This window comes from Artemia franciscana, unplaced genomic scaffold (genome assembly GCF_032884065.1).
Source record: "Artemia franciscana unplaced genomic scaffold, ASM3288406v1 PGA_scaffold_30, whole genome shotgun sequence".
Classification (NCBI taxonomy): Eukaryota; Metazoa; Arthropoda; class Branchiopoda; order Anostraca; family Artemiidae; genus Artemia; species Artemia franciscana.
In genome coordinates, this window is record NW_027062662.1 from 274,530 (window position 1) to 300,909 (window position 26,380).

The 26,380-nt window shown below is 35.7% G+C and overlaps 1 long non-coding RNA gene across 1 annotated transcript in view; it reads right to left on the reverse strand.

Moving 5' to 3' along the window:
- LOC136041575 (uncharacterized) overlaps positions 1-26,380 on the reverse strand; it is a 170,407-nt gene that overhangs the window by 48,721 nt on the left and 95,306 nt on the right. Inside the window, exon 2 of the long non-coding RNA XR_010621058.1 lies at positions 8,799-8,911. This is a non-coding gene — a long non-coding RNA (uncharacterized LOC136041575). The remainder of the gene's footprint in view (positions 1-8,798; positions 8,912-26,380) is intronic.

Genomic DNA, 26,380 nt, shown 5'->3' on the forward strand with positions numbered 1-26,380 from the left:
TCGAATTTCCATTGACATAGAGCCAAAATATTCATTCAAATATAGAATTCCGCTGTCGTCCTGAAAGAATTCCGTATTGTTCTTGTTGACGATGTTTATATACATATTCCCCACCGCTTTGATGACAGATGTAGCTCCAAGCTTAAAAGCGGTCAATGAGAAATGAGAATTTACATAAAGTACGAAAAGGACAGGAAAATAACATGGATTGAAAAAAAAAACAATAAACAATAAATCCTGATATGGTTGCAGGATATGAAATAGACAATAGACAAAAAAAGATTCGTAATTTAGAAACAATTGAATATTTATGCAGTGAATAGGACTGTATTAGAGACACTTTGAAATGTTTAAATGCAAAAATTGTTTTGAAATATTGTAGCTACGATAGTAGAGACAAAGTATCGAAAAGTTATAAATATGACTCTTGATAAAAAGCACTTAGTGATTATGCAAAACAGAGAGAGAGGGGGGTGGGGACTTTATTGTTAAATGTAAGACAATACAAATTACAATTCAAAATTGAAATACAATACACTTATTACGACACACTTAATTCCCCTCAAAAGGCTCCATGGCCAGGGATACAAGGGGAATAAAAAAAATACAAGCAACAACTACAATATAAGCAATATATATAAGTTGGATACAATATAAGCAACAACTAGAAAAAAAATATAGAGAACATACCTGAGGCCTGGGAGTCAAGTGCAGAGAAGACAACCACACACCACGAACACAACACAGGGGACATCAACTCCTCAGAGGAAAAAGAAAATGTTATTCAATTTTATTCTTTATTAAATGATCCTTAAGAAGCCTTTTAAAAGTCCCAAACGAGTTTCATCTCTATACTGAAGAAGGTATTGAATTCCAGACCCGTGACAAGCAGTGAGGGAATTGAAATCTGATCGAATAGTAGGGGTAGGCGGAATGTAGATATCATTTGAAGAACGAAGGCTATACGGAGCTAAATCAGAAATAAACATAGGAGTTTTCCGAAGAGATTTTGTAAGATTGACGTGAAGCTGATGAAATACAAAATAAGCACAGGAAATAATGTAAATAGACCTTAGACTTAAGAGCGGTGTTGGTGAGGAACTGTTGGTGTCCATAATCAGACGCCGTGCTTTATTATACAGGACAGAAAGTGACCGCAGCGTAGACTGAAAAGTAAACATCCATACAATGGGCCAATAAGAAACATATGACTGGACAAGACAGAGAGAGAGAGAAGTTTCAGAATAGATCCAGGAAATGTGTGTCTAAGTTTTCGAATGATACCCAAACACCATGAGATCTTAATCCTAATCATGGCTATATGGTTTCTGAAGGAAAGATTCTCATCAAGTAGAATACAAAGAAACCGGACTACCCGATTCTCTGGTCTACACAAGGAGCCTTGTGACACCTGAAGGTGTGTAAGTTGAGGGAAAGCTATATCAATTCGAGAAAAAGTTAGAAAATGCGACTTACCAGCATTCAAGACCAATTAATTCACATTATACCATGGAATAACTCTCTCGAATAATGCCACAAGATTAGACTTGATATCAAATTCCGTCTTCCCAATGGTCCCAAGAGTGGTATCATCAGCAAAAGCAACGAGAAAATCTTCGTTAGAAGTAGTATTGGAACACGACTGAGCATCAGGATGACACAGCTTGCAGCATGCCAGAGGCCCGTTGTTTTTTACCGCCGAAATCAGATCATTAACATAAATCAGAAATAAATTAGGATCAAGAACATATCCCTGAGGGACGCCATAACATACTTCAGAAGGGCTCCGGAAAAGTGGATCAATTGAAATAAACCTACCAGAAAGATATGAATCAAACCAAGAAAAAGCGTTTGATCTTATACCAATATGCGATAGTTTACAAAGAAGAATCCGATGAGTCAAGGAATCAAAAGCTTTACGAACATCCAAAAATAAAGCTGCCGTGGTATGACCAGAATCTATTACCGAATGAATGAAATTCGAGAAAGCTGCGTAAGCCTGCTCCGTAGAGTGACTCGCTCGGAATCCAAACTGGAAACGATGCAAAAATTCTTTTGCATCCAGAAAACTAAGAAGCCTCGATAGCATAGCCTTCTCAAATATTTTCTGAATAAAGTTAGGAGAGAAATTGACCTATAATTAGCAGGATCACTCTGAGAACCACCTTTATTCAGCACTATAACCTTAGCTCGCTTGAGAGATTCAGGGAAAATTCCTTTCTCGAAAGACAGATTGACAAGCTTAGTCAATGGTGACAGAATAGCAGGTAGAGTGGCATGGATAACCTTTATAGGAATTTTGTCTGGTCCTGAATTGGATGATCCTTTAAGTGCATTCACGATACGAGCTACCTCAAATTCAGAAACAGAATTCAAAACCATCGACTTTAAACATGGGGGTCCAAGATAGGCTCTAAAATCGCAAGGAGAAGATGCAGAGCTCGCAGAGGAAGCAGTTACCTTCCCTATATTAGCAAAATAAGAGGTAAGCTCTAGCTGAACATCTGTATCTCCTTGGATGGTTTTACCATCGAGTATCAGCATTGATGGAACTGAAGGCAGAGGAGGAGTAGGTCTAAGAACTGAATTAGTTAAATACCATGTCTTCCTAACATCCTTCCCACATTCAAAAAATTTCCTATAATAATATTGAGACTTTGCCTTCCGACACAGAGAATTAAAGATACTCCCATAGGCCTTGAATTGTTCGAGATGAGCTACAGATGATGAAGCCTTGTAAAGCTTCCACAAATTATTTTTCCGTTTCCAGCTTTTATGAAGACCTGAAGTCATCCATGGATTCAGTGGTGCTATCCTTTTCGAAGTATGGGGTGCTGGACCTTGATTGCAAATTTCCAGGATTCCTTCTTTTACTGAATCATAAAAGAAATCAAAAGAGCGGTTAAAATTTGAATCAGAAACCAAACTATCCCATGGTAGATCAGCCAGACGAGAATTAAGTAGACTGAGCTTAGTATCACCATAACGAAAAAAAATGGGAGATTAGATGGTAATGCTATACGCTGCACTTGATCAGCACTCTTATATCGGGAAATAGCGGGAAAATGATCAGAAATATCACTAACCAGCACCAAATTATCTTAGACATCTAGTGACGAAAAAATATTATCAATAAGAGACGCATGCGTGTCAGTAACTCAGGCTGGTATACAAACTGAAGAGTACCAGAAGAGACCATCATTGACAAAACATCAATAGTTGAAGCAGAATTTTGATCCAGCAGGTTAAGGTTAAAATCACACATAAGGATTAGTTCATAGGGATGTTTTTGAAATGAGTCCAAAACTTCTTCAAGAATTTTCATGAACGAAGGAATAGACCCACTGGGGGAGTTATAAACAAAACCCACAGCTAAATACTTTCGCATTGATTTAATCTCAATAAAAAGGGATTCAAAGATTCCTTCCTCACTTCTGCTCAAATCACTTCGGACATTATATGCAAGACAATTAGCAATGTAAAGGACAAGGTCACCTCTCGCCATCTGTTTCCGTTTCAGCCTCTCCATCCTATATCCTGAATATATTAAAGGACAACCTTTTTTTAATCCAGGAAAGTTTCACATAATCCTATAATATCAGGAGTTCCACCACTAACGATCCGTTTCAGCTCATCAAAAGACGAGCAAAGTCCATGAAACAATGAGAAAATATCATCAAACAGTTCGTGGTAACGAACTGTAGTAAGGAGCGACCCGGTTCAATAGTAACCGAAACACTAAAAAAATGGAATTTGATACCAATAGTTACATCACAAGAATCGCATTTTTATGCTGATTTTAAATATATAAGTTTCATCAAGATCAGTCTTACCCATCAAAAGTTACGAGCCTGAGAAAATTTGCCTCATTTCAGAAAATAGGAGGAAACACCCCCTAAAAGTCATACGATCTTAACGAAAATCACACCGTCTGATTCAGCATATCAGAGAACCAAATTGTAGAAGTTTCAAGTCCCTATCTACAAAAATGTGGAATTTCGCATTTTTTGCCAGAAGACAAATCACGGATGCGTGTTTATTTGTTTTATTTTTGTTTTATTCTTTTTTTTTCCAGGGGTGATCATATCGACTCGGTGGTCCTAGAATTTCCCAAAAAGGCTCATTCTAACGGAAATTAAAAGTTCTAGTGCCCTTTTTAAGTGACCAAAAAATTGGAGGGCCCCTAGGCCCCCTCCCACGTTCATTTTTTCCCAAAAGTCACCGGATCAAAATTCTGAGATAGCCATTTTATTCACCATAGCGGAAAAACTTAATAACAATGTCTTTGGGGACGACTTACTCCCCCGCATTCCCCGTGGGAGGGGCTGCAAGTTACAAACTTTGACCTGTGTTTACATATAGTAATGGTTACTGAGAAGTGTACAGACGTTTTCAGGGGGATTTTTTGGTTTACGGGGGAGAGCTGAGGGGGGGGGTTACTTGGGAGGATCTTTCCATGGAGGAAATTCTCATGGGGGAAGAGACTTTCAATGGAGGGGGCGCAGGATTTTCTAGCATTATTTAAAAAAACAATGAAAAAATAAATATGAAAATTTTTTCTACTGAAAGTGAGAAGTAGCATTAAAACTTAAAACGAACAGAAATTATTACGCATAAAAGGGGTCATTCTTAAGGAATTGGGGACAAAACTTAAGCTTAAATGTAAAGAGTGAGGTTAGGTCCCCTCATATACGCAATAAAAACATACGAATATAGAAGTTCACTACGTAATTAAATTTGTAAGTAACGTATATTTTTTACTTATGAAAACATTCGTAAAAAATTATAAGTTATATATGCCTTTTTAAGTAATCAAAAAATCGGAGGGCAACTAGGCCTCCTCCCTCGCTCCTTTTTTCTCAAAATCTTCCGATTAGAACTATGAAAAAGTAATTTAGCCCAAAAAAATTAATATGCAAATTTCTTTTTAATTATTTATGTGCAGAGAGCCGAGATCAAAACATGCATTAATTCAGAAACGTCACGAAATGAAACAAAAAAACAAGTTTTTTTCAAATTAAAGTAAGGAGCGACATTAAAACTTAAAACGAACAGAAATGTCGCTCCTTACTTTCATTTAAAAAAGAACTTCTTTTTGTTTAATCACTCATAAGAGCCCTCAAGCCCATCTTGTCTCTTATAAAATTGTGCACTGTTACTTTAAAGTCAAAACCAGGGGTCTGTTTGACCCCTACAAATGCAAGGGAATCAAGCTGAGCTTCTTGTTGATATTCATCAAGTCTATCTTCAATTTTTTCAATACGATTTTAAAGCGACTCTATTTGAGCTCTTAACCCCATGAGTACTTTGCCAATCTTATCGAATTTTCCATTGTATTCTACTGATAATCCATCATAAGCTTGGGATATTATCAGTTCAGCAATACCTGGGTTGATACTTTTTTTTGTGCTACCTTTTCTGTGACCAATTTTCCGATGTCCTTGAGCATATTTTGCTTTGTCTGTGCTAACTCTTGTTCCGTACTTTTCAACAAGAACAGCTACCGATGATTTTTCAGAATTTAAGCCAGTTATAGCGGAGGGAGCTTTTTTTGAATACTGTAAGTAGATTTCTGGGAAAATCTCCAGCTCTTGAAATGCCTTGTTAACGCTCCGTTCTGTTTTTGGTGATGTTTCTTTAGACTATTCTGCATAGAGAACTAAATTTACTTCTAAGACTGTCTGAAGATCGTGGGATCCATAACAAAAAACTAGAAATTTTGGTACTTTTTCTAATCTGGTACAACGTCTACAATTCTTACTGGCGAAAGTGGGTAATTTCTGAATTTTGTTAACGCCAAGTCCCCTTTCTTGAACTTGCTCATTTTAAACTTCAGAACTGGCTAACTTAACTAAAGGAAAATAAGAAGTCAAGTATCAAATTTCAGACTTGCTAGAAATTTCGCTTATTCCAGTATAAATGCCAAATAAGCTTCTATTTGATCAGAGCCAATATAAATTTAGGCCAATTTTGAGTGACACAAACAATCCTTTATTTCTAAGGTTTTCGCCTTCGTTGAGGAACCCTTGTCTCTGTCTAATTACTCTCTATGTCTAAGCTAATCTGACAAAACAAAATTAGTTAGCCAAGTTTCCGGTTTCAAGTATAGATACAATAGATACAATCGATCAATGATTTTTTTTTTTTTTTTTTTTTTTATTAGGTTCACATGGCCCCGCATAGATAAGATCAGATTTATTGCAAAAAGCCCGCGGCCATAGCAACACAGTATGCATTCTACAGATAAAGCTAAAGAATAAAATACAACTTTAGATAATATAAATAAAAATAGAGAAAAGAACAACCAAACGACAAAAAAGAAACAGACCAAGGTACAACAGTTTACCCAACAAACACCAACCATAATAAAATTCAAATCCTAATGACCGTAACAAGCTATCCCCACAAACATGAGTCCCTATTTTTAATCCCTAAACAAAGAAAATGACAACTGTTTAATAGCACATGCGTTCCTCTTAACCATCCGCTCAATCAACCAGCATTCACTCCCAAACACTCATCCAAAACACTCATTCCGCAACACAGACAGCTCTTCACATTGGAATACAATATGAAATAAATTCTCATTCACACATCCACACATAGGACAAAAATGGGGGCCAGGCACCAGCCAAAACTTTCCTAAAAATTTCCTTCTCAGATCCGAATCCAGACTATCCTCAACAAATATCCAACCACAAATTCTTCAAATCCTCTTTATTCAATCCAAATATAAAAAAAAAACTCCTCTCCCAAACACTCTTTAAATCGGGAATAAAACTTCAAAGACATAGCTTAGTCCTTATGAGCTTGCCACTCTTTGATTTGTTGGTCATTTAGGGTTCACTGATATAGATATATGCCCTTCAATTTACAAACCTGTCAAAAAAGGGGGAAAAAGTAGGCCCATTTTAAAGCATCAAAAACCGGTTGGGCCAAGAATAGTTTAAAGTTTGCTCTCTGCATATGGATCCACCTAACCAAGAAACTTATGATCGTCATTTCTTCTGCTGACTTGAGAGGATATGAATCAGAAACAATATACTTTATCACCCATGTCCTCTTCTTCTATTTCCAAAATATTAAGATACCTTGTGTTTCCTACCCCAAACAGTCTTTCCTACCCCAATGTTCAAAATCTCAACTTCATTCCAATGTGTCATTCCTGAGATGTTGCAGATATGTCATTTCCATAGCAAGGATACTCTTTATCCCATAATGTTTTTGAGATTATGCAGGTACGATATTTTTGATCCCTTTTTTTTTGGTCAACATTGCTACTTCACCAGGAATAAATTCTAGTTCAACAAGGTCTCCTAGTACACAAACTTCAAACAGATTGGAGATCAAATATTTATTTCCTTACCCTCAATCGCCTACCTCCCCCCAAGTAAATATTTGATGTTCACTTCTCCCCCCAAAAAACTCCCTGAAAGTTTCAACTTAATCCAAAAAGTCATTCCCAGAATGTTACAGATACGCTCTTCTTATCACCAGGTAAAACATATTGTCTTTTGATTTACTTCGCTACTTAACCTTAAGAAACTCGTATTAGCACGGTGAATTGATGCTCTGTTTGGTAACATGGGGCCCAAGGATCGATTCTTGCGTGGCAAGGTTTGTTGACAGGCCAGTTCTATCCGTGTAAAAAGTATACAGCAACTGAAATGTCACTTCAATGCCCTCTTTGCCAGCAATGGCTCTGGAGCATCTTTTTCACTATAATATCCTTTGAAATCTCTCTGCCTCTTCCCGTATCCTACATTACCTGAAAGTTTCAACTTTGTCTCCCAATTTGCTCCCGGGATATTACAGAAATGCTATTTGATAACCTGGATGATGTCTTTGTTTTGATTTGCTCTACCTTCTCTTCCAAGTCATATCTTAAAATACACCTACTCCCCATCGCTCCCAAAAGTTCCAACTTCATACTCCGAACCATTTAAATTTCAGACAAACCATTTCGATAGCGTCTTTTGATTTACCTCGCTAAGTAACTGAACTAAATTATCAGTCTCAGTACGTAACTGTTTCGGTAGATCAAAGACAAAAATTATTTTACCTTTCCCCTTCTCCCAACACAGAAACCGGAACTGCGAACCCCAAGCTGTTTCCAAGATATAGTAGATATACTATTTTGATGACCTGATTCACACAATGTCTTTCGATCTACCTAGGCCCCCTCCTCTAAGTCATATTTTGAGCTCCTATTTAGCCCACTAACGGCTCTCAAAAAGTTTCAACCCTATCTCCTAAGCCATTTCGAAGATAAAAATCCATGTCTTAACAATTAGAAAAGTGCATAAATTACGTTTCCAACTGAAGTTTCAACTTCATTATGCCTTTTTTACAACCCTCCTGCATAGAGTGTGCTCTGATTTTCCTTGAGACCTCTCTCAACAATTTCTAAAAGTTTTACCTTAATGTCCTTAGCCTTTTTGAATACACAGGAAGAAGCATATTCCTGTTTTCAATAATCAGCTTTACATACAAATAATTGTCAATTTATATAACTTAAAACACTTGCCTCCAGAGCTGTGGGGGAGGTATTGTCATCCCCGGAGCCATACGTATTTGACATTTTTGATTTTTTTGAAGCAAAAAAGAAATTAAGAAATTTTGTTCATGCATCTTTGGGGGGCAGCTATACAGGGAACGGTAAAAGGAATTGATTGCCCTCAAGCCAGTTTTCCACATCCCCCTCAATATGCCCTAAAACCTTTGGCATGCTAGCCCGTTCTAGAAATAAGGCAGACAAACCTTTTCGATATGACGGATACACAATTAGTTTTACATACCTCTCGGCATTCCTCAAAACTGACAAAGATGACAAAATTGGTTACCTCCTCCTCAGTATCCCATTCTCTTCGCTAAAGTAGAACCTTTTGCCCCAATTGTTTAAGAACGAATCCTGAAACACAAAGGCCTTTTAATTAGAATCAGAAATTTTGTAAAAAGTACTTATAAACTTCAGAGTAAAGAGCGGTGTATTGAGGAAGGGGTATCCGATTTCATATACAGAATTGCCTATGTTCGTTTTTAGCTTTAATCTTACTCCTTACTTTCAGTCGATTCTTATTATTTAATAAAAAAAACAAGTTTTTTAAATGAAAGTAAGGGGCGACATTAAAACTTAAAACAAACAGAAATTACTCCGTATATGAAAGGGGCCTTTTCTCCTCAACGCCCAACTTTTTGCTCTAAAGTTTGACTCTTTCTCTTAACTCTACATTTTAAAACAGTAAGAAACTTTAGCGTAAAGAGCGGGGCGTTGAGAAGGAAGAGCCCCTTTCATATACGAAGTAATTTATGTTTGTTTTAAGTTTTAATGTCGCTCCTTACTTTCACTTAAAAAACTTTTTTTTTATTTAATTTCTGAACGTTTTTGATTTTGGCTCTCCGCAGAGGAATAATTAAAACGAAATTTGTATATTTTTTTTTTTTTTTGGCTAAATGGCTTTCTCATAATTTTGATCGAATGATTTTGAGAAGAAAAGAGCGGGGGAGGAAGCCTAGTTGCCCTCCGATTTTCGGTTAATTAAAAAGGCAACTAGAACTTTTAATTTTTTACGAATCTTTTTATAAGTAAAAGATATACGTAACTTATAAATTAGCTTACGTAAAGAACTTTTGTATTCTCATGTTTTTATTTCATATATGAGGGGGTTTGCCCCCTCGTCAGTACCTCGCTCTTTACACTAAAGCTTAAATTTTGTCCCAATCCATTAAGAATGATCCCTGAATCACAAAAGCCGCAGAATAAATAGTTGAAATGACTAAAAATACTTTAGCATAAAGAGCGAGGTATTAAGAGGAGGTGAGCCCCTCATATGGGTAATAATTTCTGTTCGTTTTAAGTTTTAATGCTGCTGCTTACTTCCAGCTGAAAAAAACTTTTTCATATTTATTTTTTCATTGTTTTTTTTAAGTAATGCTAGTAAATCCTGCGCTCCCTTCATGGAAATTTTCTTCCCCCATGACAAATCCCTCGATGGAAAGTTCCCCAAGCATATCCCCCTCTTCTCAACACCAAAAAAATCCTCTGCCTCCAACCAAAAAATCCTCCTGAAAACGCCTGTGCACTTCCCAATAACCATTACTATATGTAACCACTGGTCAAAGTTTTGAACTTGTAACCCCTCCCACGGGAACTGTGGGGGTGTAAGTCGTCCCCAAAGACATAGTTATAAGGTTTTTCGACTACACTGAATAAAATGGCTATCTCAGAATTTTGATCCGTTGACTTTGGGAAAATAATTAGAGTGGGAGGGGGCCTAGGTGCCCTCCAGTTTTTTTGGTCACTTAAAAAGGGCACTAGAACTTTTCATTTCAGTTAGAATGAGCCCTCTCGCAACATTCTAGGACAACTGGGTCGATACGATCACCCCTGGGAAAAAAACAAAAAAAAAACAAAAAAACAAACAAATAAACACGCATCCGTGTCAAAAAAATTTCTGTCAAAAATATAAAATTCCACATTTTTGTAGATAGGAGCTTGAAACCTCTACAGTAGGGTTTTCTGATACGCTGAATCTGATGGTGTGATTTTCGTTAAGATTATATGACTTTTAGGGGGTGTTTTCCCCTATTTTCTAAAATAACGCAAATTTTCTCAGGATCGTAACTTTTGATGGGCAAAACTAAACTTGATGAAACTTATATATTTAAAATCAGTATTAAAATGCAATTCTTTTGATGTAGCTATTCGTACCAAAATTCCATTTTTTAGAGTTTTGGTTACTATTGAGCCGGGTCGCTCCTTACTACAGTTCGTTACCACGAACTGTTTGATTCAGTTTTTGTCCCATAGTTTTGATTTTTTGGCTTTAAGAACGATTCCTGAAACAGGGTTGTTGAATTAGAATGAGAAGTATTTCTTAAGAACTTTGAGACTTTAGTTGGTGGGAATTCTTCTGAGTAAAACTATTTTTTGAGAGATATCCCCTTCGTCTTCAACAAATCTGTGGATATAATCACAATGTCCTAATCCGACAAAGTAACTAGAAATGTTTGTCACTGTGAATAAACCGCCATGACAATCAAATCTCGCTTCAATGTGAACATCTGTGTGAACCCAAAACATGTTTTGAAATGTTATCTTTTTCTTTTCGTGAACTAGTGATTATAAAAAGGTTAAGTGAAATCTTGATCCCAAAATACTGCTACATGTTTTAATACACATGCAATTGCATGTATGGTGTTACTTCAAGATAGTCACATGCGTGATACCAGTTCTTATTAGATTAGTAATCTGATGCTGAAAGTTCTATAACCAGCTTACAACAACTTATAATTAACTGTTTTGGCCGTTAGTTTACTTAGATTTTGGAGCATATTTTCCTTTTCACTCAAAGCTGAATGCAGAAAAAAAGATAGATTTGTTGATAACGCCCATTGTCGTGAAAGGTTTTTACCCGAACCATGACGCTTTGTTTAAACATCATATTTCTGGAACGTGTGAACTGATTCTATAATTTGGCACAATCAAATTTAGTGAAACATCCACTTTTTTCACATAAATTGGCCATAATCAGATAAAATGTGTTTCAAAGCTTTTATTTGAATACCATTTCAAGTCCTATTTAGGTATCAAACTTTAAACAGTGACTGAGACTCTAAGCGGGCGTACGTCTCCAAAAGCAAATGCACAACTATTTGAGTTACTCCCGCCAAGAGTCATAGGATCGCCAACTGTGTCTCGCTTGAAACCCAAACAGTATGAATAATTTAGTTTGCCTGTGAGTCCAGGGGACTTCTCGGTCATATGATAATCCTAAAAGTTGGTCACCCGCCTGAGACCTTGGCTCTTAAGATTTCAAGCTTGTGTATACTTGTGTATTATTGTTTTGGCATCTGGTTGACTTAACATGCTTGGCTAAGTTCAGTCCAGAAACATGGCTGTATAAGGCCTTCTCCTCTTTTAGTACTCCAATACTTCAGTTGAACTGATGAAGCATGGGTTAACTGGTAGAGGTCTGAAAGTTATCAGTCCGTCTCTAACTATGTCGAGCTTGGGGGTGCGCGTCGTATACCCTCCTTCGAGGGAGATTTTTGGCAGCTTTTTGGATGCCATTCCTTTAGCATGGCCGAACCAGCGTAACTTTTAGCCTTTTTTCCAGTTCATGATGGTGCAGGAGCAGTGGATGAGTCATTTTTTGGTTCTCAATCAGCGTAGGTAATCAACGCTATTTGGTGGAGGCTTTAACTGCAATCCAGCACGCAGCCAAATAAAGCAATTTAACTAAAATCTTGGAATTAAAATTGTATTTGGATAACTTGGAAACAATAATTTTAGCCTGAAATGAAGTTCCTTATATGAAATTTCAAATATTAATGGGGCTAGATTTTTGACCAGTTACAGTTTTAAAATTTCAAACTCTTTAGTTTAAGCAACAAACATTTGAACTATTTATTAATGAAAAATCGTGTTTAAACCCCTTGGTAAGAATGTTGCTAAGATTAACTGTGGTAGTTATGGAGTCTTTAGCCCTTAGTAATTAATTAATAAGATTTTTCTATCAAATAATTTCTTCAAAGAAAAGCAAGGAACTCCATTAAATCGAAAACTAGCAGAAACAAAATCAAATAGTATATCAAGTTTAAAACTATTTCAAATTCCCCTCATTAAATAACTAAAACCCAAAACGAACAGAAATTACAATAAATAACCGAATCAAATTTAAAATAAGCAGAAATTGACATGAGTAGGGCTTATGACTTCCATACCCTCTCAAGGGTAAATCATAATTTGCACTTTACTGGAAAAAAACCACAAATTTTCAAATTTTTTCACTTTATAACTTTAATAGATAAACAAATATTAGCAACAGTAGTACTAGCACCTATAGTACTACTCCTTAGCAGCAATAGTACTAGCACGTATAGTAATACTAGCAGTAATAGTAGTAGCAGTAAAATTGTTAGTAGTAGCCTTCGATTTGGTTGTCATGGCGGTTTATTCACAGTGACAAACATTTCTAGTTACTTTGTTGAGATTAGGACCATGTGTTTGCATCCACAGACAAGGAAGACAAAGAGGATATCTCTCAAAAAATAGTTTTACTCAGAAGAATTCCCACCAACTAAAGTCTCAAAGTTCTAAAGAAATACCTTGATACGGTAGGCCGTTACAAAAATATTGCTGATGTGCCCTCTTGACCCTCTTTTGACGTTTTTTCCTCTTAATACTCTAAGCCTTACAATTTGTTGCAATTGAAATATTAGCTGGAGTAGTTTCGTAGCTGTAGTCTTAGTAAAAGTAGCAGTGGTAGTATTGTTAGTTGTGGCATGGACACATTATGTTTTGTCAGTTGATCTTCCCCTTTAAGTATTCTCTGACAGTCCCAACTTAATATTCAAATCCATTTTTGAGATATACCCTATTGACAATCTGCATGCACATTACGCCTTTTGATTTAGTTCAAAATTCCCCTCAATATTCTGTCAAATTTTTACCTTCATAAACGTAGCCTTAATTCTATTAGTTTCACAGAGTTAGTCGAACTAGTAGGCATAATAGCAGCAGTATTATTAGCAATAGCAGTAACAGTAGTAGCAGCAGTATTGATAGCAGTAGAAGCAGGTACTTGTTGAGTTGTGGTCAGTTGAACATCCCAATACGCCCCAGAAGTTACCTCTTGATGGGGTAAGTCGTTCTAAAAATATTGCTGATACGCCTGTATCAGCAATCTGTATGCCCATAGTATGTTTTGATTTAGTTCAACTTTTCCCTCAACATTTCCTCAAATGTTGACTTCAATATCCTCAGCCTTAGTAGTACTTGCTGGAGAAGCAGTAGTTTTAGTGATAGCTGTGGTAATAGTAGTAGTAGTAGTAATTGTGGTAGCAAGAGAAGTAGTGGTAGTTGTAGCAGTAGTAAGGATAGTAGCGTGCAAATATTGCCTCTTTGGTCAGCTTATCATCTTCCTTGTCATTTCCTAAAAGTTCTAAATTAATATACTCAGACATTCTTCAGTTACACCTTTTTGACAATCCTATACACATAATGTGTTTTGATTTAGTTCAAAGCTCCCCAATATTTTCTGAAAGACTCACTTGAATACCCTTCGTAATTTGGGAAAGATAGGTAAAATTGGCAAACTCTGAGCAAATTGCCTATCTTACAGTCCTTTGCCGGATGGATGTTGGAGGGGGAGGATTGAAACCCCAAAAGGCATAACTACTGGGCCTTCCAACTTTGCTTAAAAATTGGATGTGTAAAAATTTTGATTGGATGTTTGTTTTGGAAAATGACGAGAGTGGGGGAGGGCTGGTTGCCCTTAAATAACTTTTGAATTTTATAAAGAACCTTATAACTTCTACTTTCAAATCAAAAGAGCCCCAGATGAAGTTTATACGACCATTCATCATGTTAGAACCTTATATACCCCCAGGGAATAGCTTAAAACCGTTGTCCAAGGGCTCTGGGGGGTTGTCTGACCTGGAGGCAGTGTATGTTTTTTAGACTATTTTGAACAAAATATTTATCACACAATTTCAATCAGATCAGGGAATCAATCAGGGAAAGGAAAGGTGGTTAGGGGAGAGGGGGAGCTGGGCGTTTTGTTCTCTGTATCTTTTTCAATATTCCTCTGTTTCCAGTACTATGCGGTCTTGTAAATCTTGAAGGTGTATTTATTGGTAACTTTTACTATTTTGAATACCATTGCAGTTTCACAGTTCTAGGAAGATGTCTTGAGGGACTGTACGCAGGGCGATGAGTTCAAAAACAGTTCTGAGGGCGGGTGCCTGCGTTCCAAGCGTTTTTAAGTATTTATTTTTTTTAAGTAAGTAAAGCAATCCGTTTAAACAATCCTCTCATTAACCAACATTACCTCTTGACATTCATTTGTTCCTAATCTGAGTGGCCTAGTATTCATAACAATAATTTTAAAACATATTATTGCACCCTGAAAAAAAAACACAAAAAGTTCATTCATGTTGCAAATATGCAAATTCAAATTATTCAACACTGAGTTAAATACAAAAAAAGTTTACTAGATCCACCTAATTTCTATTAAGAATCATCTTTTGAACCCTCCATTATAAAGGATATCTGCATAATTTGGAAGTCTTACGCCTAGAGTTGCATTGATCGTATCATTTCCGAAGAAACAATTTTTGGAGCTTTCTGTTCTTTGATTCCTTGGAGGCGAACTTTAAACCTTTATATTATTTTTATAAAATTGCCTTCTTGAACGTTTAATCCTATCTAATTTGTGGGGGGGAGCATCCAGAGGGGCTTCTGCTGGTAAGGTGATAGTGAGTTAGCTTTCTAAGGGTTTTGAACCTTAAAAAAAGCACTATATTATTAGACTTAGATAATCCGACACCTAGTAGTGTACACGGTGGCAATGATTGACTTCGACGTCGGACGATCCTGAGCCATAGATTAAAGCTCATTTAGAGATTTTCGTTGAACTGTTGTCCTGTCTTCAAATGACCCATGAATAGTTATCCATGGTCTATCACTCTCCCGTTAGCGCAAAGGAGTCCAGCACCAAACGTCATGGGAAAGTCATCCTTGTCTTATTCATGTCATGTGACCCCAGTATCGCCACCTTATAAGCTGAACTTTACTTGTCTTTTGAGGTTGCTTCATTAGAATTCCAATCACGGTGTTAGGTACTCTATCAGTCCAACAAATTGCAAGTATCCTTCACAGGCAATTGCTATTAAGTCAAAGTAACCCTTTCTCTACAGGTTTGCAGGTTGCAGGATGCAGGAGTCCCATGCATCTGTCAAAATGGAGATTGAGTTAGTGTTGAAAAGGCGTTGTTTGAAATTCAGAGAGTACTTGCAACCTCTCCAAACGTTGTTTAACTGTGAGACTATTTTGCATGCAAATTATATTCGAAAGAAAATCTCTCAGTCACAGCTGCTGTTTTGACTTGGAGTTCTACCTAGATTCTTGAATTTATTTATATCTTTGATTTCTACTTCCCGTAGTTTAAGACCTAACAAAGTGATACCACCGTTTGACATTGCCTTGTCTTCTCAGATTGATCTACATGCCTTCCTGGGAAGAGTCTGAAGCTACCTTCTAAATGTTCTGTTGCATTTCTAATACGAAATGAGCAGCAGGAGCTGCCTCTTCGATAAAGTTGCAGTCATCAAGTTTTACCTGAGATTCTAGCCGTACCCTCCCCCAAATAAGTGAAAAGATATTAAAAGGAAGTCTATAATTAAAACAAATATGATATGGGATAGGAGACATCCTTGGCTAACACCAGAGTCAACAGAAAACCACTCCGGCTGTCCCTTATCAGTCTGTACTGCATTAGTCTTTCAGTTCATACAGAGCTTTGATCATCTTTATAGCTTCCTGATGGATTCCATTAAACTAGAGAATTTTCTATATCTTTAAAAGGCCCATAAACTTTCAAGTTATGATCGGGGGTGCATTCACCTAAATATCTACGCGACATCCATTCTACGTGATGCGATCAGGGACAAAAATGAAGTATGGGTGACGTATCACTTTTTACTGTGTCCCTGGAAGCACGTACATTCGATGATGAAAAATATAGTAGAACAATAATAACACGGGGGTCAAGGATTTGTTGATGCACTTACTGCAAGAACCAGAGTTTGAGAGCTCTTTGTACAATACACGAATCTCTATGCATAGCTGTACTGCCAGATTTGCAAAATCCTGATATAAAGAAAAGAATTTTAGGCGTGTGAGTTCAATAGTCAAGTGAAACATGGCCCAGATAAACCATTCCCTCAAAGTTTAAGGAGTAGTCAATGACCTTGTTCTAATGCTTTGAGAATCCCTAAAAAAGGTATAAACCAGATACCTTTTAAAAATTCCTACTCAACCTAGGCAGTGAGAAGTCTGACATCTCTAAGGCCACCTGATAGTAACCACAGAAGCACCAATGTTAATCTACTGGGTTCTGTAGTTCTCAACCTCTGCCGCAGTCTTTAGCCCCTTGACAGCTGATTGCAAGCAAATAAAAAAAAACGATAATCCAATGGATTCTTTGTGGTTAATATGTGCTGTGACTTTTGCCCCTTTCCCAGCCATCTGGAAGCAACTAAAAACAAACAGCACTAATCACCTGTTTGCTTGTGAGGAACGTCTGTAACTTCGTCTCCAGCCCTCTGTATTGGACCACCGAGTAAGAACACAATTACCAACGCTAATCTTCTGGACTAAATGTGGTTCCATTCCATCAGAAATGGAATACCACTCAAAATGTGAAAATTTCTCTTATTTCAGTCTTGTTGCACATAGCGAAATTTGCCTTCTTATGAAAAAACTGTGTATTATAAATTGTAAAGAAATTTAAATAAAATAAGATTTTTAGTTTGATTTTTTTTTTAATGTTCTAAATGTTTTAAGAATGTACACTACCCAGGGTGAAACTATCGCACACTTATAGGCAAACATATCTGCTTGGGAGGAAGAAATCTACCAAGTGGACAATATTTTCACCTTTTTAATAATAATATTCAATAATATTCAATAAATCTTCCGTATTTGAATTCCGTATTTGAAAGGGTCTGCCCCATCGTCAATCCCTTGTTCTCCATGCTAAACTTTTTTGGTGCTTTCAAAAAGCTTCTTATTCTACAAGCTAACGGTTTGCTTAGGGAAAGCCAATTCAGATTTTGCAAAGGGCACTCAATGACGAAAGCCTTGCAAAAATTTATGGAGCCAATTACCAGGGGTATGGACAGAGGTAAAACACCTCCGTCTGTATTTATAGATATTGGCAAAGCATTTGATACAGTTGATTTTCAAACACTAGTAAGTCGGATGGAGTCGTTAGATGTCCACAGAATGACGTGGACTCAGCAGCATTGCCAGTGACGTGTGGAGTACCATAAGGATCAGTGTTAGGTTCGCTGCTTTGTCTCGTTTATGTTGATCTCATGTGTCTTTATTTGAGAGATGTGTCTTTTATCTCGTTAGCTGATGATATCATTTTAACTGTGTTTGCCTCATGTGAAGAACCTGGTGAGAAACGTTCACAAGACATTTTTAATGACGACCGTAGAGTTGGTACACCACTGGAAGTTTCTGGTCAGGTAACTTTATATTTGGTAATCCAGTTCAACAAGTTGATATCTTCGCTACCTTGGTTTTCATCTTGATTGCCACCTCGCATGGAAATATCACAGTGACGCAATTTCATAAGAAATTGCCCGTGAGGAAGGCATGCTTTGACGTCTGCAGCACATTCTCCCTCAAATAATGATTCTAAGTTATATTATTCGTTAGTTTATCCATATATTTTCTACGGTTGCCTAAAATGGAGCACCATCTTCTTATGCAACTATAGAAGAGTGCAAGCTCTACAAACAAAGCTGTTGGGACAATCGATAGGCATACCCAAGATGTTCATGAAACCTATGCGTGTCTTAGGTTACTGTAGCTCCTTAATCTAAGTCAGATAAGAGATTACGAAGCTACATTATTGGTGTTTCAGTGTATGATTTGCTTAACTCCTGAAGTTAGTTAATATCAAATTAATAGTGACCTGCGTAATTATGCAGCCAGGTAAAGTCATAATATAATTGTTGATTTGCGTCGTGGTACCAGATCTTCATTTTCAATGAAACACCTTGGTCCATCTGCATGAAATGAGCTACCATCGAACATTAAGGTGGTGGAACATATACCTCAGTTTAAAATGAATTTAAAAGATTTTTTGGGGGGAAATCTGTTGAACTTCATTATAGCTAGTAGGTTGAGTAGGGGAGGAAGAGGACCTGGAGAGGTGAAGGGGCTGGGAAGGTAAGGGTGTGCAGGGACTAAGGTGAGGTAAGGGAGGGCAAGGTGGTGGAGGGGAGGAGGAGCTGAGTTTGAAAAGCGGTGGAGACTGAATTTGTTATTATTATTCTTTTTTATATTTTTATTTTATCAACTATTATTTTTTATTGAGTTATTTTTTTATTTATCTTTTTTCATATATATATAGATTATGGTTTATTTACAATAGTTTTAATTATATAATTGAGGTTTAAGTAAATAGTCGAGTTGATGGGCAAGTAGTTACCTAGACTTTTGCACGACCTTAAACCCTCATTGGTTTTCTTCAGCACAGAAATGTTGTTTAATTAATTTATTTGTTTGGGAATTTGCAATAATTAACATATGAACTTAATTAAATAGCCCTTGTGTTTGTGGAGTCGTTCACAGGAGTTGACTGCTTATGATAAAAATTTTAGTAGTAATTTTTTTAAAAATTAAAATTTTCAGACAGCCCACCAGGCACCAGGACCATTACACAAGGTTTTTTTTGGGGGGGACGAAAAAACTCGAAGAAAGTATAAAATTTGTTTATATCCGTTTTTTCACGTTTTGACGATTCAGAGAAACATTTTGGGGGAGGGGGTTCAAACCCACCTGGATACGGCCTTGTATGGTACGGTTTTTCTTTGGTGGAGTGAAAAACGATTTACGCACACAAAAATACTTTTTAACTCCTTGAAGCTGATAAAGCCCATCAATTTTAAGTCTTGCATCATTTGGGTGTATATGCGATGGAGTTAAATTCTTTGAAGCTATACCATGACCTTCGCCTTGGCTTTCTCGCATACCTAAGACTTATTTAACTGTTGGTAATTGCATCCGGCAATCTTTATTTCAATAAATGACGCATGTCAAGATGTAATTTTAATTCAAGCCTAATTTACGCTAAAAAAAAATTAACACTATGTGCAATATCTGAGACAATTACATAGATGATTTGCCAGCATATTCCCAAGCTACCAAACGACGACTGCCGAAGCTTGGTGGACGAGATTGAGACCGAGATCGAGATTGAGACAAGTGAAGAATATCGATATCATGAATCGGTGCGATCTTCTCCCACCCCCACCCCCAAAAAAGTATCGATGCTCAGTATCTCCAAGCTCGGCTTAATTTAAACAGCCTTGAAAGCAAGGGCGTATCCAAGATTTTGTTCGCGGGAGGGGTTTGTTTTCCCGGGGGGGGGCACTAAAAAACTTTTAAAATGTATCAAGAATTTGTTTATGTGCATGTTTGTAGCATTTTCACGAGATGAAAAATTGTTTCGGGGAGGGTCGTTCAAACCATGGAACTCACAACCCCGCCTCCCTTGATGCGGCCTTGCTTGAATGAACCAAGTAATTTTAACGTAAACCCAAGACTGGCAGGGTCAATACAAGATACTAGGGTGTATAGGAAAGCTGTTATTGATGTTAAAAGTAAAGATCACCATCTAGTAGTATCTAGAGTTAATTTAAAGATGAAATTTCGAAAGGATAGCTACTCCTTGGAAGCTATGATATTACCAGGATCAATATTTTAGAGAAAAGTCAAGGAATACTAAGCCGGAAAGTTTAAAATTTGACAAGGTGAAAGATGAATGTAATAATTTAAGGAAAACAATTTGTGAAGATGCTGAAGGTGTTTTAGGGAAGAAAGTTTGAGGCGCAGGTAGGAATAGCTTAACATTTAATAAACGAGAGAAGGGACTTACATAAAAATTATGCGATTGATGGAGAAAGAGAGTGGAAAACTATTAAAATATCAACTAAGGCGGTGTGAAGCGCAGGCCATGCATAAAATTGCCGAGAATCTGGACGATGCAGCTAGAAGGCATAATAGTAAAATATTGAACAGGCATGATGATAAATTGAGAGGGAGTAGTCAATCTGGGCTCCCCCAGTTAAAGATAGGAAATGGGCCACAATTAGTGATATGGAAAGAGTTAAACAGAGAGGGGCAGAATATTTTTGAGTTTATGCTAAACCGAGATAGATTTTAAGGTAAAGATATGCAGGAAAATGCATAAGTTTGTGACATCCTGGACGTAAAGGAAGATTTTGTTTTGTGAGGGAAAATTAGCGACACTACGAAAAGGATTAATAAATAATAAGGATCTGATAAGGATCTAATAAGGATCTGCTGATAGTGTGGTGAACAAATTTCTAAAATATTATGGCTCTGAGGTTAGAAATAAGTTACTGAAGACTATGAATATTATTTTTGAAAAAGAGGTTGTACCTAGCGATTTTAGGAAAACCTTAATTAAACCACTGCATAAGAAAGGTGACAAGAGTGAGTGTGGTAATTATCGAGGCATTAGTCTGGTCTCTGTAGGTAGCAAATTACTTAATGATATGATACTTTTAAGAATGAGAGATACAGTAGAAAGTTTTTGTCCTCAGGTTTACAGATTATGAGCAAGCGTTCAATTCTATTAAACAGTTCGTGGTAACGAAGTGTGGTAAGGAGCGACCCGGCTCAATAGTAACCGAAATTCTAAAAAACGAAGCTTTGATACCAATAGTTACATCAAAATAATTGCATTTTAATGCCAATTTCAAATATATAAGTTTCATGAAGTTTAGTTTTACCTATCAAAAGTTAAGAGCCTGAGAAAATTTGTCTTATTTTAGAAAATAGGGGAAAACCCCCCTCTAAAAGTCCCATAATCTTAACGAAAATCACACCATCAGATTATCCGTATCAGAGAACTCTATTGTATAAGTTTCAAGCTTCTATCAACAAAAATGTGGAATTTTGTATTTTTTGCCAGAAAACAGATCACGGATGCGTGTTTATTTGTTTTGTTTTTTTTTCAGAGATGATCGTATCGACCCAGTTGTCTTAGAGAATGTAGCAAGAGGGCTCATTTTGACGGAGGTTGAAAGCTTTAGTACCCTTTTTATGTGACCAAAAAAATTGGAGGGCACTTAGGCACCCTCCCACACAAATTTTTTCCCCAAAGTCACCGGATCGAGATTTTCAGGTAACCATTCTGTTCAGCTTAGTCGAAAACCTAATAAATATGTCTTTAGGGATGACTTAATCCCCCACAGTCCCCCGGGGAAGGGCTGCAAGTTACGAACTTTGACCATTGTACACATAATAATTGTTAATTATGAAGCATGCAGACGTTTTCAGGGGGACTTTTTCACGTTGGGGCAGGGGTGGGTCGCAGGGAGGAGGTTACGTGGGAGGATCTTACCATGGACGAATTTTTCATGAGGGAAGAGAATTTCCATGAAGATGTCACAGAATTTTCTAGCATTATTAAAAAAAAAAAAAAACAATGAGAAAAAAAAATTCAACTGGAAGTAATGAGCAGCATTAAAACTTTTAATGAACATAAAATATTACGTATATAAGGGGATACATCTCCTCCACAATACCTTGCTCTTTGCGGTAAAGTATTTTCAGGGATTACAACTATTTATTCTAAGGCCTTTGTGATTCAGGGGTCATTCTTAAAGATTTAGAACAAAATTCAAGCTTTAGTGTAGAGAACGAGGTATTGACGAGGGGGCAAACCCCCTCATATACATAATAAAAATGCACAGATATAGAAGCTCGTTACGTGAGTTAATTCGTAAGGTAAGTATGTTTATTACTAACAAAAGGTCCGTAAAAAAATAAAAAATCTAGTTGCATTTTTAAGCAGCCAGAAATTGGAGGGCAACTGGGCATCCTAGGGGAGCAACTTCCTTTGGAGGGCAACTAGGCTTCCTCACCCACCCATTTGTATCAAAATCGTCCAATAAAACTATGAGAAAGCCATTTAACCCCCAAAAAACTAATATGTAAATTTCGTTTTAATTATTCATATGCGGTGAGATAAAATCAAAAGATGCACTAATTAAAAAACGTTCAGAAATTAAATTAAAAAAACTATTTTTTAACTGCAAGTAAGGAGCAACTTAAAAACTTAAAACGAACAGAAATTATTCCAAATATAAATGAAGTCGACCCCTTCTCAACACCTCGCTCTTTACGCAAAAGTTTTTTATTGTTTTAAAAGGTAAAGTTGTGAGAAATAGTCAAAATTCGTTAATATTACCAACAGTTTGTCAATGTCACAATTCAATGCGTTGACAATGCCAAATGAAATAAAATCTTGGACAATATCAAAGTCATTAAACTGATGCTGACGTAATAAGATGCAAAGTGTCACCTATGCATCATTTTTACTTATTCACTTTCAATGAGTATTTTATTTAGGAAATTTGTGGCCTGAAAATACTATATGAATGGGAGTGCGCTATTGCACTCTCATTTCACAGGGAGTGCAATAACACTGCCTAATAAGGGGTTGTATGGCTTCAGTGCATTACCAAGGCACTCTATATAGAAGGAGTGGTCCGACAAATTTCAAGAAAACTTATTCAATTTTGTGTTGATATGTTTAGGGCCTTTTTTAAGACCGTCCCATTGCCACTTCTTAGCTGCCCAGCACCCCCATTTGAACGTCCAATATATATACATACAAATATATATATATATATATATATATATATATATATATATATATATATATATATATATATATATATATATATATATACATATATATATATATACATATATATATATATATATATATATATATATATATATATATATATATATATATATATATATATATATATATATATATATATATATATATATATATATATATATATATATATATATATATATATATATATATATATATATATATATATATAATAAAACTGGTTCTATAATAAACTATTATTAACATTTGTTGCTAAGTTGTATTCATAATATGAATAGCAAGCCAAAATCATGACTATTAAGCAAAAAACTTTAAAAAGTTACAAATATATCTTTTTTTAACCTTTTTGATACTAATTGTATTTTCATATAATGATAAAAAATTTTAACCCCCACCCCACCACCTTAAATATATGGTCTAGTTTATGTGGTTATTACTAATGATGAATTTGGATAAGTTATCGTTCTATTTTGTGAACCAGCCATCAAGAAAAAAATTGACAAGAAAAAAGATATGAAAATGATATTGCCGAGAATCTCAATTTTTTCCTTTTTTATTTTCAACGAATTACCCGTGCGGGAATAATCAGCTGAAAGGTTAAGTTGGTTGCAGAAAGAGAATCAAACCAATCTAAGCTTTTGGGTAAAATCCTAAAGTAAAAAATTCTCCAATTGACAATATTCCTGTTTAGCATCACCATGCAGACTAATTCCTACTAACCCCCCCCCCCATTCCTCGCAGTAATTATTGTCTATAATACTTTGAAATATTAAAGTGATATCTTTTGTTAGTTTCACTTCCATATTTTCATGTCTTCAGCTAGGAAAAGAAAATAACGGACCCATAAAAAATCCCCATTGATCTATAAAAAAAAAAATCTGGAAAAGTGTGTCAAAGACGAAGTTTTGACCGAAAATGAGGAAGGTAAAAGAAGATAATTTAGTTTGTAAAAGAATGTAAAGAATGATAAGAATGTAAAGAATTTAATAATGTAAAGAATGTACAATAAAAGAATGTAAAGAATGTAAAAGAATATAAAAAAAGATTTCTTTAATTTCATATAGCTTCCGTTTTCTCTCAGGAGAATCTTTCCGACAAAGAGAAACAGAACAAAATATGTAACGATTAATCTAGGCCCAGCCAGGAGTCAAATCTTAGATAGGCGCTAAATAGAATATTGTTTTTCCATGTACTTTTTCTGTTATTTAAAGAGACTAATGTTGTTCTCTCCTTAACACGGGTAGATATACAGTAAATCCTTCAACTTCAACTTCAACTTTTTCTTTATTCAACTTAAAAATACAAAAACATTATCGTAAGCTCGCAAGGCTGGCACAGTGCAAAAACATAGAAAAAACATCAACATTTCATCGTAATAAGGATTCCAAAGTTTAATACGGCAAAAAACAAACAAAATAGAAAAAAACTCACGAAAGAGAAGTAGCAAGGATAAGTAAATAAATAAATGTCGGTCAGAAGGGGCGTGGGAGGCCATCCCAGACACAGAGACACAAAAACAAAACATACAAATAAGAAAATCAAATAATTTAATTTTCCATCATCAATGGTGAATAATCAAAATTTTAGGCTGAGAATTTTTGGATGGATCAAATAGAATTTTATTATTCAGCTTATAATTGTTAGCAATGAAGGGTATTTGGTACCTAATCGAAAACCTTGACCTTTTAGAACTTACAAAAGGAATTCGGTACATCCCAGACCTCCGACAATCCGAACGAGGAAGTAAAATTAACAGAGATTTGTCATAGAAATAATTTTTAGAATTTTTGATTTGAAAATGCCATATGGAAGCATTTGATATTCGCATATCATTTAAATCTAACAAATTTAAGAAGAGGAATAATGTTTTAGTTTCCGAAACATTTTCAAGTTTTGAAGGTCGATGTAAGAAATTTCCAATTATTCTTATTGCCCTATTTTGTAGTACCAGTAAGGGTTTTATATGCTTCCAAAATGTATTAAAGCATACAACTGAGTAGTAATTCAAATAAGAAGTAATTAGAGAGTGGTAAATTATTTTTTAAATGGTAAAAGGAAAAATATTCTTCACACGATACATCGACCCAATATTTTGAACTAAGTTTTAATCTTAAATACTCAATTTGATTATGAAATGACAAAAGGGGATCAAGAAAAACTCCTAAGTAACGATATGATTGGACCCTACAAATTTTTGATCACCAGCCTGAAGTTCCTGACAAGAAATCTCTCGAGTGTCATGTTTTGAACGACCAAAAACCATAAAATTAGATTTCGTAAAATTCGGTACAAGATTAGGCTATTTGAAACAAACCATCGATTAAGTGAGGTAACATTTTATAGTCAGATTTTCGATCAATGTCGATGAATCTCTAGCTTTAACTGTTATAGCTGTATCATCTGCAAATAGAATTGCATGGCTAATATTCTCATGCAAACCTCGTTGAAGATCATTAATATAAATCAAATATAAAAGTGGACCTAATACAGAGCCTTGGGGGACACCAATATCAATAAGACTTTTTAAATTAGTCATTTTTCCATCGACATCTACTGTGATTTTGCGTCCGCACAGGTATGATTTAATAATTTGTAATCCTTCCCCTCTTATGCCGGAATTTATCATTTTGTCAAGAAGAATTTAATGATTTAAAGTGTCAAATGCTTTTTTTGTATCATATAAAACAGTAGCCACACAGAAATCATAATCTAAACAATCATTTATTTCTAATAAAAGAGCTGCAAATGCGTGTTCTATCGAACAGTTTGCCCTAAATCCAAATTGATATTTGGTAAAGAATTTTATTTTATCTAAATAGCTAGAAATTCTTTCTTTTAAAATTTTTTCAAACACTTTACATAATGGCGATAAGATTGCAATTGGACGATAATTACTTACATCAGATTTATCGCTTTTTTATACAACGGAATTACTCGGGCAATTTTCCATCTACTAGGAAATATACATAATTGATGCTCGAATTGAAAATATGGGTAAGTGGTTCAAAATAACTCCGGCAATACTCTTTAACAAATTTGTTTATAATTCATCAAGTCCCACTTAATTACCGTTTTTATATTTTTGATAATCTTATGGAATTCTGCAAAACTAACAGGGA